General features: G+C 36.3%; 1 protein-coding gene and 1 long non-coding RNA gene across 6 annotated transcripts in view; one reads left to right on the forward strand and one right to left on the reverse strand.

Annotated features, from left to right (window-relative positions):
* LOC139808652 (nucleolysin TIAR) overlaps positions 1–18090 on the forward strand; it is a 524179-nt gene that overhangs the window by 92166 nt on the left and 413923 nt on the right. The window lies entirely within an intron of this gene.
* Positions 1–18090, reverse strand: part of LOC139808655 (uncharacterized) — a 37782-nt gene that overhangs the window by 7312 nt on the left and 12380 nt on the right. Inside the window, exon 2 of the long non-coding RNA XR_011730920.1 lies at positions 17321–17458. This is a non-coding gene — a long non-coding RNA (uncharacterized lncRNA). The remainder of the gene's footprint in view (positions 1–17320; positions 17459–18090) is intronic.

Below are 18090 nucleotides of genomic sequence, written 5' to 3' on the forward strand. Positions count from 1 at the left end.
TACTCGACTTTAAGTTAAAGCGATATTACGCCTTAAATGTAAGAAACGATTTATGGTATAGCACGCCTTCACTCTTTCGGAACAATGCGTTCAAAAAGAAGCGTGGATGGAAGCGTGTTTACTAGCGTTACGCTCTTTGTACTCGATGGCTGGTGATGTAACGGTTGACAATCTGTGCTAACGCTTTGACAGAGAATGTGTCGAAGTTATGAATGGTAGAAGCCAATCTCCGCGGGTGGATGGGTATTGTATCGCGCGTCGTGCCTGCGATGTTTTGTCTCCTCAGTTGCCCTCGAAAATCTTTCAGCCATTCTTCGGTCAACTCACACAGCCGATAGAAATCTGACAAAATGATATTTCATCTGCCGTAAAGAAAGCTATCAAATATAAACAAAATCTATCTATTGAAGCAATATAGAAAGATGTGCTGTGTAAAGAATTAAGTATGAAACTTATAGAACACAATCATGATATGAGATTAGAATGAAGATGAAGATTCTAAACTAAAGTTACGAATTAACGTTTTAATAAATACATAGTACTCTTAATATTATATTTAAAAAATTAAGTACATCTTAAGGCACGTGATACCTATACATAAAGTCTTTCCGAAATGGTTTTTTATCACTCTAGACGTGCAGTATACAAGTAGTAACCCACAAAACGAGAAGGTAGAGAAAGCAGAGTACATAGGACGAATGAATTTCCAAAAGCACGTACTCCTTCAGAACATAGGAAGATACGTCAGCTATGAATATCGACGAGAAGCAGATACGAGTCGCAGAAACGGAAATCAGTTGGGAGTACCAAGTTACGATTGAGATTTAAGTTATTGACAAGCTACTTTGGCGAACCTCCACTGAGATCTGGCTGGTTTATCCCGGAGGCCCACTGCCTTTTGATTTCCCTGAGGACCCAACCCTTGAGATTCTATTCTTCTGCCCACAATGAGGCCCTGCTTTCATGCTACTTCATTTCCATTGCAAACGTCTCACTTTCTCTAGTTCTCGTGTACTGACGTGTCATATGTACGTAGGTCAGTAAGCTTCTAATTTTCATAAATTTCTAAGTTTAAAATATTACATCAATGTTAAAATGTTAGTTTAAATACCTTCGATAGAATGTTAACATCACTTATTTATATTTTATCGCGGATTCTTGCTGTATAATTGTATAAATATCGTGCGACATCAAGCAGGAAACATATTTTATATTTAAGAAACAAATTGATTTAATGAATACTGCTGCACTTATACGTATTGAAGTACAAGTATAGGGAAGAAGGTATTAAGATATTTTTAAGATGAGACAACGGTTCGATCTAAAAACTGTACGAATTCCTCGTGATGGCAATAATAATGACAGTAATAAGCTCACGAACCGCTTTACTTCAATAATGACATTCGAATTGGTACGTTGGTCGCCTTGTCTTCCTAATAAAACAGAAGTTGCTAGCAATTCCAGCGCTTATGGTTTCAAGGCACGCGACTGTACTCCGCATCGTAAATATTAGCCGCTACTTGTTTTAAAGAGAGATCGAGAAGAGCCTTGTCGATTCGGTGAGTTTAGAATAGTTTAGATGATTGCGGACAATTGAACGCGGGAAACAATAAGAGATACTTATTATTAATGTTACAGAGTGTCGAATTTATTCCTTGTGGAGCATCATTGTTTAAGATTGAAGAACAAATCAAAATAACTAAACAACCAAGTAAAATTGTGATATATCAAAGAAAATATTGCAATTACGGTTAAAATATTATTACAATTTCTTCTCTACTATCTGCTTAAAAAAATATTATTATGCTTCTTTTGTCTAACAATAAGTATTGTATAACACGTACACGTACATATTTATGATCAATATTATATAACAAGGGATCTTAAAATACGAAGCATATTGGTCTGATTAATTGTTACGATTCTTAGCGTTCCTCCCAACGTTTAGCATTTCCTCGTTTTTCGACGAATGGCTATCCGAAAACTACTCTATCGAGGGAATGGCTGAGAGAGTCAAACGAACGATGGTCAGCATGAACAGTGGACATTTCACCCATTTCCCCTCGGCCCTCTTTGCCCCAGCTCGACACGTAGTATATTTTATCGCATTACTGGCATTGTTGCATCAGCCCCCGCTGCACCTCGGCGGTTACCACTGAACGTGCAGCCGCCCGCTCGTTCGCCAGCCTCCCCGTCCGAGCCGAACACCATTCCACGAGGATTAAATATTGACTGCGATTCTGATTTATAGTAATTGCCGGAGGGAATGGCGAGAAAGTGAGATGAAACGGACCAGAGGGAGAGGCGTTGAGCGACGGGGGTATGGGGAGTGAAGCGGAAAGGGGACCGAATGGATGGGTGAGGCGCAGACTGGACGGTTTTCGAGGGTAGATGGGGGTGTCGAAGCCAGCGGTGGAGGAGGAAAGCCATTCCCGCGCCGCTTTCCCTCGCTGACAGATGCATTTGCCAAAGCGTTGCGGACGTTTCTGGCTCGTTCCACGTCGTCACGCGGCATGTTGTTATTATCGTACGTTTTTATTTAGCGTCGCGGCGCACACCAGTTACAACGTCAATACATAATGTTGCACGGTGTAATCTACATGTCTGATAAATGTGACTTTTTCAAGGTACGATTATACCGAACGGATATTACGGATGGATATCGAGTTTTTACGATTGTCCGTAATTTTGTAGAAAATATTTACTGCTGAAAATCACCATTGCTCGAAAGATGGGAAGCTGATAGTTAATACTGCGAAAGATATATTATACTTCATTGTATATTGAGCTTGAGCATGTGTTGAAAATGTGGACGGTTCTTTTTGGAACATAGATGAAATAAATATCCGTCAATGAAACAAAATATATTTATTAGTGAAAACTTGTTTCCAGAGGAGTTCAAACAAAAAACAAATGCAAAGCTTTAGTTTATCTTAATCTGCAAATGTGCTTGTTTTTTTAAGAAATAACAACAGTAACGTCGCGCTCATAAAAGTAAATCTTTCGTTAATTGTATAAAAACTGAAACCCCTCTGATATAAATTGAAGTAAAAAACGTGGAATAGATTTTTTTACAATGTTTTTTTTCGTTAAATATTTAACAACTATAGATCTATGCAATTTATTACTTTTACATGAACGTCATATAGCGAGCAATAGTTAAATACTTTATTTATGGATTGTGACTTATGCATATATATATAGATGAACGATGTATTTAATTCCATCACTCTCGTAATCCTAAAATACATTTATAGTCTAACCGGTAAAGCCCCGTTTGCAAAACGGATTTACGATCTATATTTTTGCGCTGCTCTTGTTTTTTCTCTTTTTACTTTGAATTACACATATTCTTTGCCACACTGCAATGCACTCGACACGCATGTACGTATATTATTCCCCGCGATGGCCATATATATCCCTAGTAATAACATTTTAGTACCTTCGCGCGCACATCGTTCATCCGCGGCCTACTACCCAAACTCCAAAATTTTAACCCGGGAAACCGAACAAGATTTTCAGGCGGATTTTCGAACAGTTGCTTCGGGGTATACTTTATCCGCGTTTTGCAATTAATTATTTGTTAATTGTCGCCAATTAAGGTAAATAATGAGACGGTATGGCGGTAGGGGCAGAAGGCAAGTGACGCGTAGGGCAAAGGTGGGTGCGAGCGCGTGGTGCAGGCGGAGAGACGGAAACTGGTCACCGTAGTACCGAGAACGGTGATTTAGTGAGGGAACAGCAGGCGGCGCCCGATTATTTTTGGTTTTAGCCGTGGCGGCCATTATTTTTGGTCTCCCGCTCGCCGCAACTTGGAGTCTACCCGGTCAGAAATTTAGTGTGACCGAGTTCAAGTGTGCAAAAAGCCTTGCCATTCTACGAAACCGGAGACCGCACTCAATGATGGACGAATTGCAAAGATTTCCCGTGCCAATAAATGGCCATTTATCTATCGAATTCCAATGACCGTGGATGTTGAGATTTAACACACATTCGTGTAATCAATAATCAGCAATAAGAAATAAAATGCTATTGTAAGCGTATTGTATATACTCAAGACAATCGTATGTACATTGGAATTTCGTAAACATTTGAATGGATTATACTAAAATAAAAATCATTATAATGCATCATAATTAGCTTATTGTTAGTATCTTGAATAAAATATATTACATGCATAAGACAGTTTGCATTAAAAATTCATTATATTTGATTTGTACAATTTTGTCTAACGATCATCATTAAATATAAGTAAATTAACAGGCAGTTCTGTTAATATTGATGATACCAGCATCACTGTTTCTTAAGTAATTAAAAGATAGTCATATCGGTATTGATTTACTTAGATATTATATTACGTTATATCAGGAGAACGGAATGAAATATCCAGTCCCAGATGTGAAAGATTATTGTGCGAAGATAGTATGTTATGAAATGGGAGGATAGGCGGATATGAGTGCTCTAGGATGGAAAAAAAGCGACGGCACTTTGAGGAAAATGAAATAAATGATGGAGAATCACCCCTCGCCGACACACCAGCCGGCCCATCAGGCGTTTTTATTAATTCCTCTCGGATACAATTAGTTGGTCTATTCGTCAGACGCTTTTCATTAACTGCCCCTTCCTACCGCTCTTTTACCGACTCTGTACCCCTTTTCCGTCCTGTCATGTACGTTATCTCTTTTTTCATCTACTATCTACCTCTTTTGCTTTCCTTTTTTTTTTAAGAGAACTTATTATAAAAAAAAGGATATTTTTTATCATTATCTTTGTATGTTCGTGGAAATCATATAATTTATAGTTGGTGTTTGGATAAAAATTATACAGTTCTTTCTTTTTACGTTCTATTGTTACACTTCTTGATAACAATAGTATAATAATGAATTTTTGCAACTTTCTAAATCTTTCATTAATATTGCGTAACAAGGCAGTTACCTCGCAATGTTGAAAACTACATGATTGTTTGATGTAAATTATTAGATACTTTATGGTACAACAAGCATAATTCCATAGTCTCTATCTTTATCTATCTCATAATCTTTAATGGGAGGGGAGAGAGAGAGAGAGAGAGAGAGAGAGAAAAAGGCAAGCAAATGCAGAAATAAATTTTACTGTTGTAATTCTTCCTCGTCGTCGAACATGTCGTTTGAATCAATTCAGCATAAATTACCGTCTCAGCGATGAAACAGCGCGTGTCTGTAGGGCAGAAATGCGCGCGGACACAGTAGTAACGGACACTCATAGTCAGACACGGGCGATGCCGAAGGCACTGAGCGAAAAGAGCGATTTGGAGGACGGCAAAGATGGGACTTCATGGTCGGTCCATCAACGAAAAAGATAAAAGGCAATGGCCAATGCGCGTTGGATCGTTAATGGAAATTAAATAAAAGAGAATCGAATGAACTGTAACTCAAAATTGTGTTCGCCTGATGAAAAACAAAGAGCCGGCGACTGCTGCGCTCTGCGAACGGCTGACGGCATGAAAGGAAAGATAAAGAGGGACGGAGAGTCACGCGAGGAGGTTTGCGGATAGAGAGTACGAGGGGCGACAGAGGAGGCAAGGGAGGCAGAGGGTAGTCTCATTTTGTGGCCGGGACGTGAAGGGGTTGAGGATGAGGGGTCGCGGGTGGCAGGCGGGCCGACGTAGAAATGGAGGAATTGGAGGAGTGGAAGTCGACTGTGGGCCGGGGTGGCGACCGGAGAAATACGTATCCTGTTAGTTTTACACTGTGGCTCCAATTGATTCGAAATCGATTGTCGTTCGAACGATTTTCAATTGATCGATTACGGAGGGTAGCACGGAAAGAGGGGCGCAGCCACCCTCCGCGCTGTACCACGAGCAACAGAGAGAGATAGAAAGGGAAGGAGGGAGAGATAGAGTGGAATAGAGAAAGATAGAGGAAGGAAGGAAGAAAGAGAGAGAGAAAGAATTTGGCCTGCGGGAGGACTTACTCTAAGCCCACGCCAATTGCATCCCGTTTTTTACGCCCGCTTGTTTCGACGTGCCTTTACGGTCGCCCGACCATTTTCTTCCGCCCTCATCCTTCCGTTTCTCCTCAGGACGCTACTTTAATTTTTCGCCGTCTTGCCTGAATTTCTTCTCCGAGCCTCCGTACCACTCGTTGTCACTTTACAACCATTTGTTTTCTCGCCACCTTTTCGCTTTTGCGATTTATCACGATAAGTGGTTAGAATTTAATGAGTTATTCTTGTTGAGTTATTAATAAGATGCAAATGAAATTAGGTGCTATTTTCTCTAATGTTTATTTTATCTCGCAACACACATCTGTCTTTATATTGTGTCTTAATATATAGAATTAATGGTATTAAAAATCTATCAATATTTATGTAATTATAACTTTGTTAAGATCAAATTTCTGCTTATCAAAGTAAAAAAATTATTTTAGGAATATTCCTTATTTTTTATTGTACGCATGAATTTACTGAGAAGATTAAAATATAAATTGATATCAGTAAGTTTTCTATAGAGAGATATTTAGTTGTTAGTATTTACATGTTATTCTATAATATTGTCGAGATAGAAATTTTTGTTTATTACGAACAGAGTAACAGGGAATGTGGCTAAACCATCAGCAGCCGCTCTCATCATTAAATGCATGCGACCAGTCTGCTGCGATCCATGTTAATTAAATCAGTCAGTATATATTACAAATATATGAGCACTATATCCCTATATCTGTTTAAACGTAATTCTGAAATTCGGAATACCCGAAACTTTATGTCGTAGAGATCGTCGTATAATTTATCCTTCAGTCCAATGAATAGGAATTATTGCTGTCCTTAACCCGAGAATGTTTTCGTATATTCGAAACGTGATGGGAATTAAGTATGTGTCAATAATGTCGGATTTTTCGACGGAATAAGAAGAATTTTTCGAATATCATTTTTGGAAAAAAATTATACAAATACAAAGGTACCTACTTGTGATAAATTTATAACAATTTTTGTACGTTTCTTTAAATTACTTTTAATATTACTTAATATTAGGTAAATAATAGATAACTAAATGCGTACGAAGGCAAATTCTTATAATCTCTTATTAATTAAAAATTTACATAATTCGCGTTAAGATCGTGTTATGAGAAATCAATAATTATACATGCAAATGGTCAAAATATTAAATATAGCTGGACCAGTAATAAAAGACAAGCTTGTATTTTTGCAAACAGTTGTTTTCTAAAAGTAATAACGTGAATAATACGATTCAGATTGACGGTATATTAGTATTCTACGATAAATATATCAGATCAATTAACGGCAGTGAAAACAAAGTACGTTTTTAACGGCACCGCGATTTCATCGCGTGGGAAGATCACTTCCTGACGAGTTTCTGATGACAGACAAGGTTTCTGTTGCAAGACCAGCGCTCGTAGCTTAGTAAGACAACGCCCAAAGAACAAAGGCCAGAAGCACGGCGGAATCGTCGAAACGGGAGGACTCCGGCGAAGCCCGGAAATAATGAAAGGGTGTTTATCCAGAATTAGGTCCGATCCCCCGTTTCTGGTCCAACTCCCGTGGTACCACCATAGTCCATCGCTCGTTCATTCAGACAAATTAGCCCGGTGGCGGCTCTTTGTAGTCGTACAATTCAAAGCGCGTGTTACTTTTATTCGCTCGCATTCATGTTGGCAGAGCTCTTCAACACTTCATTTGGACAGACCTCGGTGCCTCACCAGAGGAATATAAAGGACCCATCCCTTTACCTCTCAGAGTATGGAGGAAAAAGTATATTTCTTGTTCACTCTTTTTTCTCTCTCTTCTCGCGCGAGCTCGCGGCCATCCATCTCGAATTATCATCCGTGTGTGAGCTTTTGCATGAAAGTTCGTTCTTCTCGATCGTTTGCGCGTAAAAAGAAATGAAATAAGATTGCGACAATTGCAAGATTCTCCTTCTAACATTTGGAGTGTCTCGCGGGATTGTAAAAGCTTTCCATTATGAAAGTATTATTGGCACATTTGATATTGCGCAATAATGACCTTAGTGTTTTAGAAAATATTGAGAAGACACTCTTATATAATTATATAAATAAGCAAACAACTAAAGACAACTGTTGCGTTGACATTACAGTATCGGTCCGCTATAATTCTTTCTTATATAGTTTAAAGCATGATGCTTTTCTTTCCGTCGACTTTATCTACTATTCTGTATTTCTTTTTTAACAGTAAAATATATTCTTGTTTTTTAAAGTACCTGAAAGTTAAACATAGAACCATAAAACTACGTTGTTAGAAAAATATGCAGAATGAAGACAGGGAAATGTAAATATTACAATATTTACCATAAATAATCGCCAGCTGCATATTTGCGCTATTATTGTAAAAGTCAAGTTGTCTCCACATGGAAAATTACGAATAGAAGTCGATTATTCAGCGACTGCTTTCACTACTGGAAAGTTATCGTTGCTGCAATTACAAGAGACTCTGCAAATTCAATGCTTACCCTACAGTTACGTCTAAGATTGGAGGTGTAATTACAAATTGTGTTCTCGCATGAGTACATGTTATATCCCTCAGCGATTCATGGAATTCGTGCGCTACTGATAACGTCAAATTAATACAATGCCTTAATTATATCGTCGCAATGGTGTTCGTTGTCGCAGCAGTAACTGCAGCGTTACTCCGATATATCAAAATTGTTAGGTGCATAAAGGTAACAACTAATTTCCACATTAATACCTTTAAAACTTAATACTTGCATATTTAGCGACACATTACTTTAATACGTATCTAGAATTTTTTCGTATATAATGCGCACATAAAGGAAGAATTATTTCGATGGAAATGCACTTTAGAATTGAACATAAAGAAGTTTTTAATAACGGCAAATTTCATGAAAGTTTTCAGAATAAAATTAAATGCGACAGCTGCCATGCTAGTGATATTATTTTGGATTATTATTTAACATCAATAGTGTATCGTTATTTTTATAATATCTGAACATCTGGACGTTCTCATGCGTATGCATTCTCTTATTTTGCTTTTGTGGAATATTTTGAATGAAATCCAATACATTCTATATGCAATTTAATAAAAAACATCATGAGAGATTCCTGTTAGAACATCCTATTTGTGATATTTGTTCCTTTTTTTATAAAGAAAATACAAAAAACGTTTTCTTGACTGAGGAATAGGAAAAAAAAGTGACGAGAGATATTTACAACTGATTGCACTTTATTGACCTGTAATGTTCCTTCTCGTTGTCTATTGATTTTTCCAAGTTCCAGCACGCGCTACGCTATTCGGTTTATTGATGACCATGCTTATTTGGCCGTGTGCCTAACGGTCAGGAAATTTCTAAATAGATCCGTAAACACCATAAAGCGCGGGTTCCGCTCGATGCCAACGAAGTGGACTACGTCGATCCATTAATCTTGAGAATTAAAAGAAAATTAATTACAGTTGTTGCAACTTGAGTGGGCTCTGCTGATGGATGATGAGAAACGGCGAGATGTCAGCTGGCGGAAGAAGAGCAGAGAAATGAGAGAGGGATCAAGATGAAGCGAACTGACATTTCGCCTCGTGCATTCCGCGAAATTTTCTTCAGATCTTAAACATTATTTTCACCAACATAGTCAATGTTGATCTTGTATGCCAATATATATATATATTTTTTTTTAAATATTTTATCTTTATTTAAACAAAGTATAAGTATTAAAAAGTATATGTATAATGACAGGATGTTGTTACATCACTTTTAAATTGGCTATATTACAAGCATTTATTATAAACTCAATATTATTTTGTGTAGGAAACTTAATGTCCAATGTTTTTGCAAATATATAAAATTTTTTTATACAATTCTAATACTCTTCAAAATATTCGCTGCAAATGTAGTCTCTTGGAAACTTACAAAATCTTTATTTATGACATGGACCCTTTGATTTTGTATTACATTATATGTTTATTTCCCTGTGATGTTTTCTCCCTGGTACAACTAACCGAATATTTATTAAGGGACGTGTGAAGAGGCGACAATGACGTTTCTGTAGGATAGGAATCGACAGATCCGTTAAAGCGAACACAGATCTATTCGCTTTGATGGGATATCTCTCTTCTGTTCAGCCTTATTCCCTTTCTCTTTCTATGTTCGCCGGGACAGGTTAAATATTCAGTTCCGGCGGGTTAAGGATTCAGGAAGGGTGCGGCCCTCGATGTCGCTCGCCTCGCGTTACGTCCCGTATAAAGGAACACGAAAATCCGTTCCTCGTGAATTACAGCGACGGCTTGTCCCATCCGTTATCCGAGCCACCCCCGTTTCCCGGTAATTAACTATCAATTCGTTGGAGATCGGAACTCGGCACGATTATATTTCGGGCCGGAGCTATTTTTTCGTATCTATGGTATCGCTTATAACTTTTGTGCTCGTTTTAAAAATCTCTAAATCCAGAGCGATCAAAACATATAGGTATAAAGTTGAGGTTGAATCAAACGACCATTTTTTACCTAAAAGATTAAGTTTTTAAAAGATAACAGAAGTAAAAATAACACGGAAGTTGTTCATTTATGTTATAAAATTATTACTTTTTAAAGAACGTTTATTGCACTTGTAAAATTAAAAGTACATTGGCAAATAATTTATAAAATTTGTATTAAATAATATTTGTTTTAATTATAAATATAATTTATATATAGAGAAAGTTATTATTTGTCATTATTGAATTGTTAAAAATTTTCTATAAAATAAGATGTGAATTTTTTCATGATTTATATTTAGTATGTATATTTAATACGAATCAGGAAAACGGAGATATCGTAGTAGTAGGACGTTTAAATATTCCTCTCATTTCTTATTCAGAGTATATTTCATCCCTCGTTCATTCATTCGTTTGCTCCTTCGTACATATACATATTCTTTGGATAGAATCGACTTTAAACACACACACACATACACACAACTCTACTGCTTCTTATACGAAAAGAGGAATGAAGAAAGAGGACTAGACTACCCTCCTTAACGCACTGAAAAATCTGGAAGATTTGTGCGACGCACATCTGCATTTTAATTATTCTGAATAATTTCCTGCATAATCTTTATTCTGCAAACTTGGTAGGGTTAGTTCTTCTGGCCTCCCTTCCTTTTTCTCATAAAATTTTTTATGGAATAATAATATTTCATATTATATTTTAGATTCTTCAGAATGCATTTCAATGCTCTCTAATATACAAAAATTATTTTTTTGTATTAACAAGATACGATAAACAGCTTTGTTTCTAATGTTATAAGCAATTTGAAAATGTACAATAGCGATGTATTCAATTATGTACAATGTAACAATTAAGTATATAAAAAAATGTTTTTTATAATCACAAATAAATTAATTAAAAATTAATAATATTAGTCAAATAAGGACTGCCAATTAATCTTTGCTTTTTTATGGGGTTTTTGCTTTTACATGAAATTTCACTTTTTTTTATTAACCAGATGCATTTATCACGGTCTAAAGGATAGATGAGACTCCACGGTGCGACCCTACTGCCGCCGCGTTATTTTTTCCCTTGGCTGAATATTTGTCTCTATCCAACGAAGAAAGGGTTGGTAAGCGGATCGCACCGGAAGGGTGTCAGTCGCTTATTAAAAAACCCTTTGGTCTTAGACGCGCAGCGTGATTTTATCTTCTTCCCCTGCTTTTACGGACAATGCACAATCATTAAAACTCACTATAGAAAATTATTCTGAAAGCTAAAGCGTATTATTAAGAAAAGTAAGTCGTAAGGGAATCTTATGTATTCTTAGCAGAGAAACTGCATTAATATATATACCAATGTTTTATAAATTTTTAGGAAGGATTCGAAAAGATAATGTGTTTTTATATATGGAAGTATCCTCCTTAAATTATATTATTTCCAAATATTTCTTAAACATTTTGAAATATTATTAAGGCGTCATTTTCTATCAGAAATCTCTGAAGTGTAACTCACAATCAAATATGCTCACCAACACAAAAATAAAATTTGAAAGACACATAGTAAATCATTAGCTACACGATATTTTATTTTAATACTTATTATCTAATGCTAGCTAATAATAATATTGTTTAATATTTTGATCTATTCTTATTATTTTTTTCTGTAAATTACTAAAAATCTGTAAATATTTAAAAAATTATGTATAATAATTAGTACATGAGATTTCTGTCTTATATTCTTTGTACTTCGTCCGCATCAAGCAAAACTTTTATTTTTAAATAATGATCTTTATGAAGAATATCGCACAACAAGCTAGTTATAAGAAAGAACATCTGGCAAAGCTTGTGAGAGCGCCCTTCGATGCACATACCTTGTACTAGCACCGGCTAGTACAAGAGCGTCATTAGCCGTAAGACTGAATGGCGAGGCATGCTTAGCCTTCGTCCGTTCTTCAGTGACCTCGATGGCTTCTGTACCCGGAAATCCCAAGGGTGGCTTAATCCTGAAGGACCTTAGCGGAGGGCATTAGGGATGGTGAGCAAGTAATACGGAAGGGGTGAGGTACTGGCTGACGGTAGGTGTGTCCCGCGAAGTAGGTATCTATTAAGGAGCGTAGCAGAGGAGCGGGTTGTTCGGGCTAAAACTTGTACCTACCTACTCCGAGGAACTTTGTGTGAAATGCGCCTCGAGCACATCCTGCCGCGTCTCCTTCATCCTGTCTTCCATATTAACGGTCGTACCACCCTCCACCGTACTTCACCGTCACCTTCGTCTTACTTCTCACCCGTTTTCGGTACCGTCTTCCTCTTCGTTTTCCAGCGGCTCCTATGCTACTCGATGCGAGAAAGGTCTTTGCAAGCGATCGCGCTGCAGTTCGCGATTTTAACGGCCGCGATGCGTTACGTGTGTGCTCACAGAATAGATGTAAATTGTTGAATGCCCCGATTACGCGGCGCCCAACGCAAAGTTTAAGTAGCAATTACCGTCAATTCGGCGTTTTGTCACACGGTAAATGGGGAGAATAGTGCATTTAAGTTTACATCGTATGTGTGCTAATATCCATATGCATATATATTAAAACAGAATGAGAACACGAGCAGAAATGAGAACATGCCACACTTGTTTCAACCGTTAAAAATTCTGTGAAAGTCAAAAGCTAATGGCATCTAAATTGCAAATATTTGTTTTTGTTGCAACTATAATATTAACGCGACAATGCTAAAAATGTGACAATAACATTAATTATTTTACAATTATATAAACGCTACATTTTTGCACATTACTATTTTAAGCCTTCTATTCGACATACAATACGCAATACGCATGATGTATTTAATTGTATGTGTAAAGGGGAAATCCGTAAATTTCGTATGCCGATCACGTAGAGCGGTTGGACAACAGCCTAATTCCTGAAGTTTGGAGTAATTCGCGGGAGGAACGATAGCCAGATTGTTGGTAGATGGGCGAGGTTTGTCGAGATCAAACAATCGACTCTGCCGAGTCGAGCGGAAAGATTATTTCTGGCAACCGCCCGCAAAAATTAAACCGCTTGCCCTCCGGCCGCCAATCTGACCCCGCTTAGCGCTGCCCAGCCATCCACAACTTGTCTCCGAAAGGAGAGTCCACGGTCACTTCGCTTGACCGAGTTAGCTAACAGTTTGTGTCGCTGATGGAATAATGGTCCATTTGGGATGCACGTGCTACCGCAGTACCCTCCTTTCACCCACCGCCGCTTGCTGTCGCACGTATTTACATGTAATCTCGTACAATTAATATTTATGTCGGTTCTACCTCGCTGCGTTCGCAGCTACTCAAAACTGCGTTTGAGCATATGTATATTTTTGAACTCGACGAAATTCTGCTGCACAATATATACGAAGGTATAATATCCCAGAAGAAAATTGATATTTATTATTACTGCAGTCTGTGGCAGATCATAATTTGATTATAATTTTCTCTCCAATAATATATTATATAATAATAAATGGTTTAGTTCATATTACTTTTTATTATATTAAAGTATTATGTATGTTAAATAACATACAACGTTTATCAAAAAATATGACACGATTTGTCTCGCAATCACCGCAATTTTGCAAACACCACAAATATAATCAGTTCCTATACTTATTCAACTTATTCAATTTTACGCATTTAATATTCTTTCAAATTTTTTTTTAATATATTGTTAAAAAATTTGATATTAAAATAAAATTTGATACAAATATATTTTACAAGATATATTAGAAAAAAACATTTTCGGATATCTGTGTAGATTTTTCTTTAAGTGGGAAATTTTTGCGCATAATTTACGGCAATGCCACAGCGATACTGTGTAATAAGAGTATCGTATGCCGAATGTGGGGTGTGTAGCGAGCATCAACGGTTGAATCTCTCGACGGAAGAGATGCTGCAAAAGGGAGTTCAAGGACCGAACCCCGGCGCTTTTATGCGCCGTGGCCGTAAATACTTCAACACTGACGCGTGCAATATTAAAGGTGCAAAAGCTGTATGTACGGCCATCATTCGAGTACTCGACGAGCAGCGGGCGGGCGAGGACGCGTCCGAGGGCGCTTTACACATGCGTGCACCATCCTTCGCGCGTTGTATATGTGCACGCGTGTACACGCGCGCAACCCGAAGATTTATGTTGCTTATCTTCGCGTACGAAAGGCGCGGACGTTTACGGGCGCGCGAGAAATCATTTACTCTGGCATCGATTTCCTCGAGTCTGACGCGCTTTCCTGCCATTCGGCTTTAACGATTCATTTGCAACGCCCGACGCGGCTCGCTCGACGCGTATATAGCGGCTCTTATTTCTCGCGAAACGCCCGAGGAACGACGAGAGGCTTGCACAGATGCGTTCTCGCGCGAATGAACGACGAAACGTTGTCGCGCTTTTTCACGCGCGCGTGAAAATACGACTCTTACGGAATTATTAGGAGAACCGGACGGCTTTATTTCTTTTTTCCTTGATTCGTAGTGCCCGACTTCCGTGACCCGCTATGCAGAGCACAATCGTGCACGCTGATTTACGAGCGTGAGTAAGAACAAGCTGTGGAGATTATTTTTTTAGGCAGCCACTTTCGAGGTGAATTATTGTTCTTCGTGCTACGTCGAGGATTCTACGGTAATCTTGATCGCGCCAGGCGTCGTATAGCCGGTTTGTATACTTATTTTCGCCGGTTATCTCGTTGTTGATACTCCTAACGTTGAAGCGGAACGGTAATGAATATTTGATGCATGTTTGCCTCGTATATCATTTATGTTGGTAAGCTGTGATTTTAATATTTGAAAATAGCCGCCATTCCACGATGAATTTTGTAATTATTTAATTTTTCATCGAAAACTAGATATCTACGTCTCTGATCTGCGTTGAACGCAAGTGGATATCTGTAGATCTAGGCGAAACGTGTGTATACGATATCACGATGACACCATTCTGATAACTCAAATTTATCAACGATAGCAAAGGCTGATGAAAAATCTTCAGATTGATGATTATATTTTAAATACGGTTACATTTATTATTTTAAAATAATAGCAATTCTTAATTATTTTTAGTTCCCTACACATTTATTTAGAAACAATTAATAATTATCTCATAATAGTATAATGTAGTAATATGTTAATTACTTATGTTATTATTAATAACGACAAAATTTATCTCTAGTATATATGGTTACATATTGATAATTTTAATAGTAAAACTACATATTTAAAAAAAATATTTTTATGATTTTGATATTACAAAGCACTCATCGAATTTCTCATATTTTGTACTTAAAATAATTTTTCCGTATACACATACCTCCCTCCTCCCCAAACACACACACATATTTTCACTTTTTCATAATTCCTAAGAGATGGTCTTATCCAGAAAAGAGTTGTATCCATCAAGATTTGTGGAACATTAATCTTCCAAATAGAATTTCTCACAGAGTTACATAAAACTTCTTTAACAGCATTTTTCTTCAAGCTGTTCTCTACGTATATGCATATCCGTTTGCCTATGTAATGCGAAAACGCGTTATTCAGTGTCACGTAAACATGCATTTTTCGAATTTTGCGCGCGACTAGTAAAACCGTCCTTTAATAACATGCAAATTACATCGGCACTCATCGGAAATGTTTTACAAATGGAGGTGAAGCTTAAAACATTCATTGGATTTCCTGCTGACAGCTACATCTTCCATAAAATTGCATGTATAATTTCCTAAAAATAAATAATCCTCGTAAAGCATGGGGCTTTTGAAAAGCGTTTACTTTTGCCATCGGCACATATCATTTGCACGTATTTGCGGGTGACAGTGCATTTTATTGCATCATTGTATGCGTCCAATGTTCTTCCAAATACCTATATATGAAAAGGTTTATGGATGATAAATTTCTTGGACTTCGGCAAATTCAACGTGGGATATCCGTAGAAGACGTTTCAGAAGCTATATATATGTCATAGTATAGAGTCTGCCAGGGTTTCTTAACGGAAGCACAAGAAAGCAGTGGCATTTGCCAAATTCTCCGTTTGCTTCTTGGTACGTAACTTCGCGTAAATGATCATCGCAATATATCAGTGCCGTGTTTCCTTTTGCTCAATAATACAGACATTAAACACAATATATTTTAATATGATATTTACATATCGTAATATTGATACATAGATGCATGCGTATAAATTTATAAATTTATTAGTGTGATAATTGCTACATTAATTAAAGCACACGTATTGCTAAATTATATTTCTATAAAAAAATATATTCACTTAAATTTTCCTTATTATTTTCAGATTAATTAATTTATATTTATTGATTTTTATTCTAGTATATTATCTATATTAATTATATAAATGTATAAATATTGATATTTATTTCTTTCGTATAATTGGTATTGATATAAATACGCTTCTTGTCACAAATAAAATTATCTGCGTCCACTATATTATTTCTGATATAGAAACGACGATATATGACTGATACAGTCAAAACGACAAACCATGTTTGCTTTGCAAATATCACCGTTGACGGCAAATATCCATTAATCGAAACATACTATATAAATAACAAACAATTAATCCTTCGATAACTGGCAATATATTAAAATCAACTAAAACACACAAGGAAATCTAAGGTATCCATATAATTATCTTATTTGTTGCAAATTTGGATTTATTACTTATATAAACAAAACAGTTTATATAAGAAAATGTCTCTCTCAAATTGATTATATTTTTCTATAAATGTATTAACGTAATTATACAAATGTTTGTTTTTATATCGCTTTAACTTTAAGAAATAAAACATTAATTCAAATAAACGATGGTTTATTCTTTTTACTATAGCAATAAAATAAATTCATACATACGAATGTAAGTACATGTGTGATATATACATACCTATATATGTGAGAAGAGCTTTTTGTCGAATTAAATCTTTCCATTTTCAAAACTTTCGCTAACAAAAGCCTCGACATGCAGGAAGAATTGCGCACTGAATCTGGATGCAGTAGATTGTTTTATTGTCTAAACACTTCCCTGAAAAACAAATTATAAACAATTAATTAAATAATTCAAAATTGGATTTGATTATACTAGAATTTTATCTTTGAAACCTTTGAATCCTTGTCTTGAAAGGTCAATTGTTTACTTATTTCATTATTTCAGTATTTTAATATAAAATATAAAGCGTTGAATAAACATGTTCAAATTTGCGCTACTATAGTAATTTTTTAACGAGTTAATATAGTAAAGGTTTCAAAGATATACATCAACCAAAGATCAAACAAAGTCATTCTGAGTATATCATCTCTGACGGTAATAACGAAATTCATTTTTCCTTTACTTTGACCTCAAAAGGTTCTAGCTCTGAAGTTTATCACACTTTTAAAACGTGTCCTAAAAATAAGCAGCTGCATACGATATACGATGTTGCGGGTTGGTCTTTTCTACTAAAATTTTCTGCTCGCAAAAGAGGTTTTTTCGCATACACGTTTATATAAACATTTTTGTGAATTCAACACGAGAGATAGTGCTTGGAAATATTTAAATAAATTTATTCTGTCAATCTTTTTTATTATGATACTGTCCCAAGATGTCAAATTTATTATTATAATGTTAAATATGTATAGATATGACAGATCTCTTTAGACGTAAATTGAAGTTTCCCT

Source organism: Temnothorax longispinosus, chromosome 2, assembly GCF_030848805.1.
Source record: "Temnothorax longispinosus isolate EJ_2023e chromosome 2, Tlon_JGU_v1, whole genome shotgun sequence".
Taxonomy (NCBI): domain Eukaryota; kingdom Metazoa; phylum Arthropoda; class Insecta; order Hymenoptera; family Formicidae; genus Temnothorax; species Temnothorax longispinosus.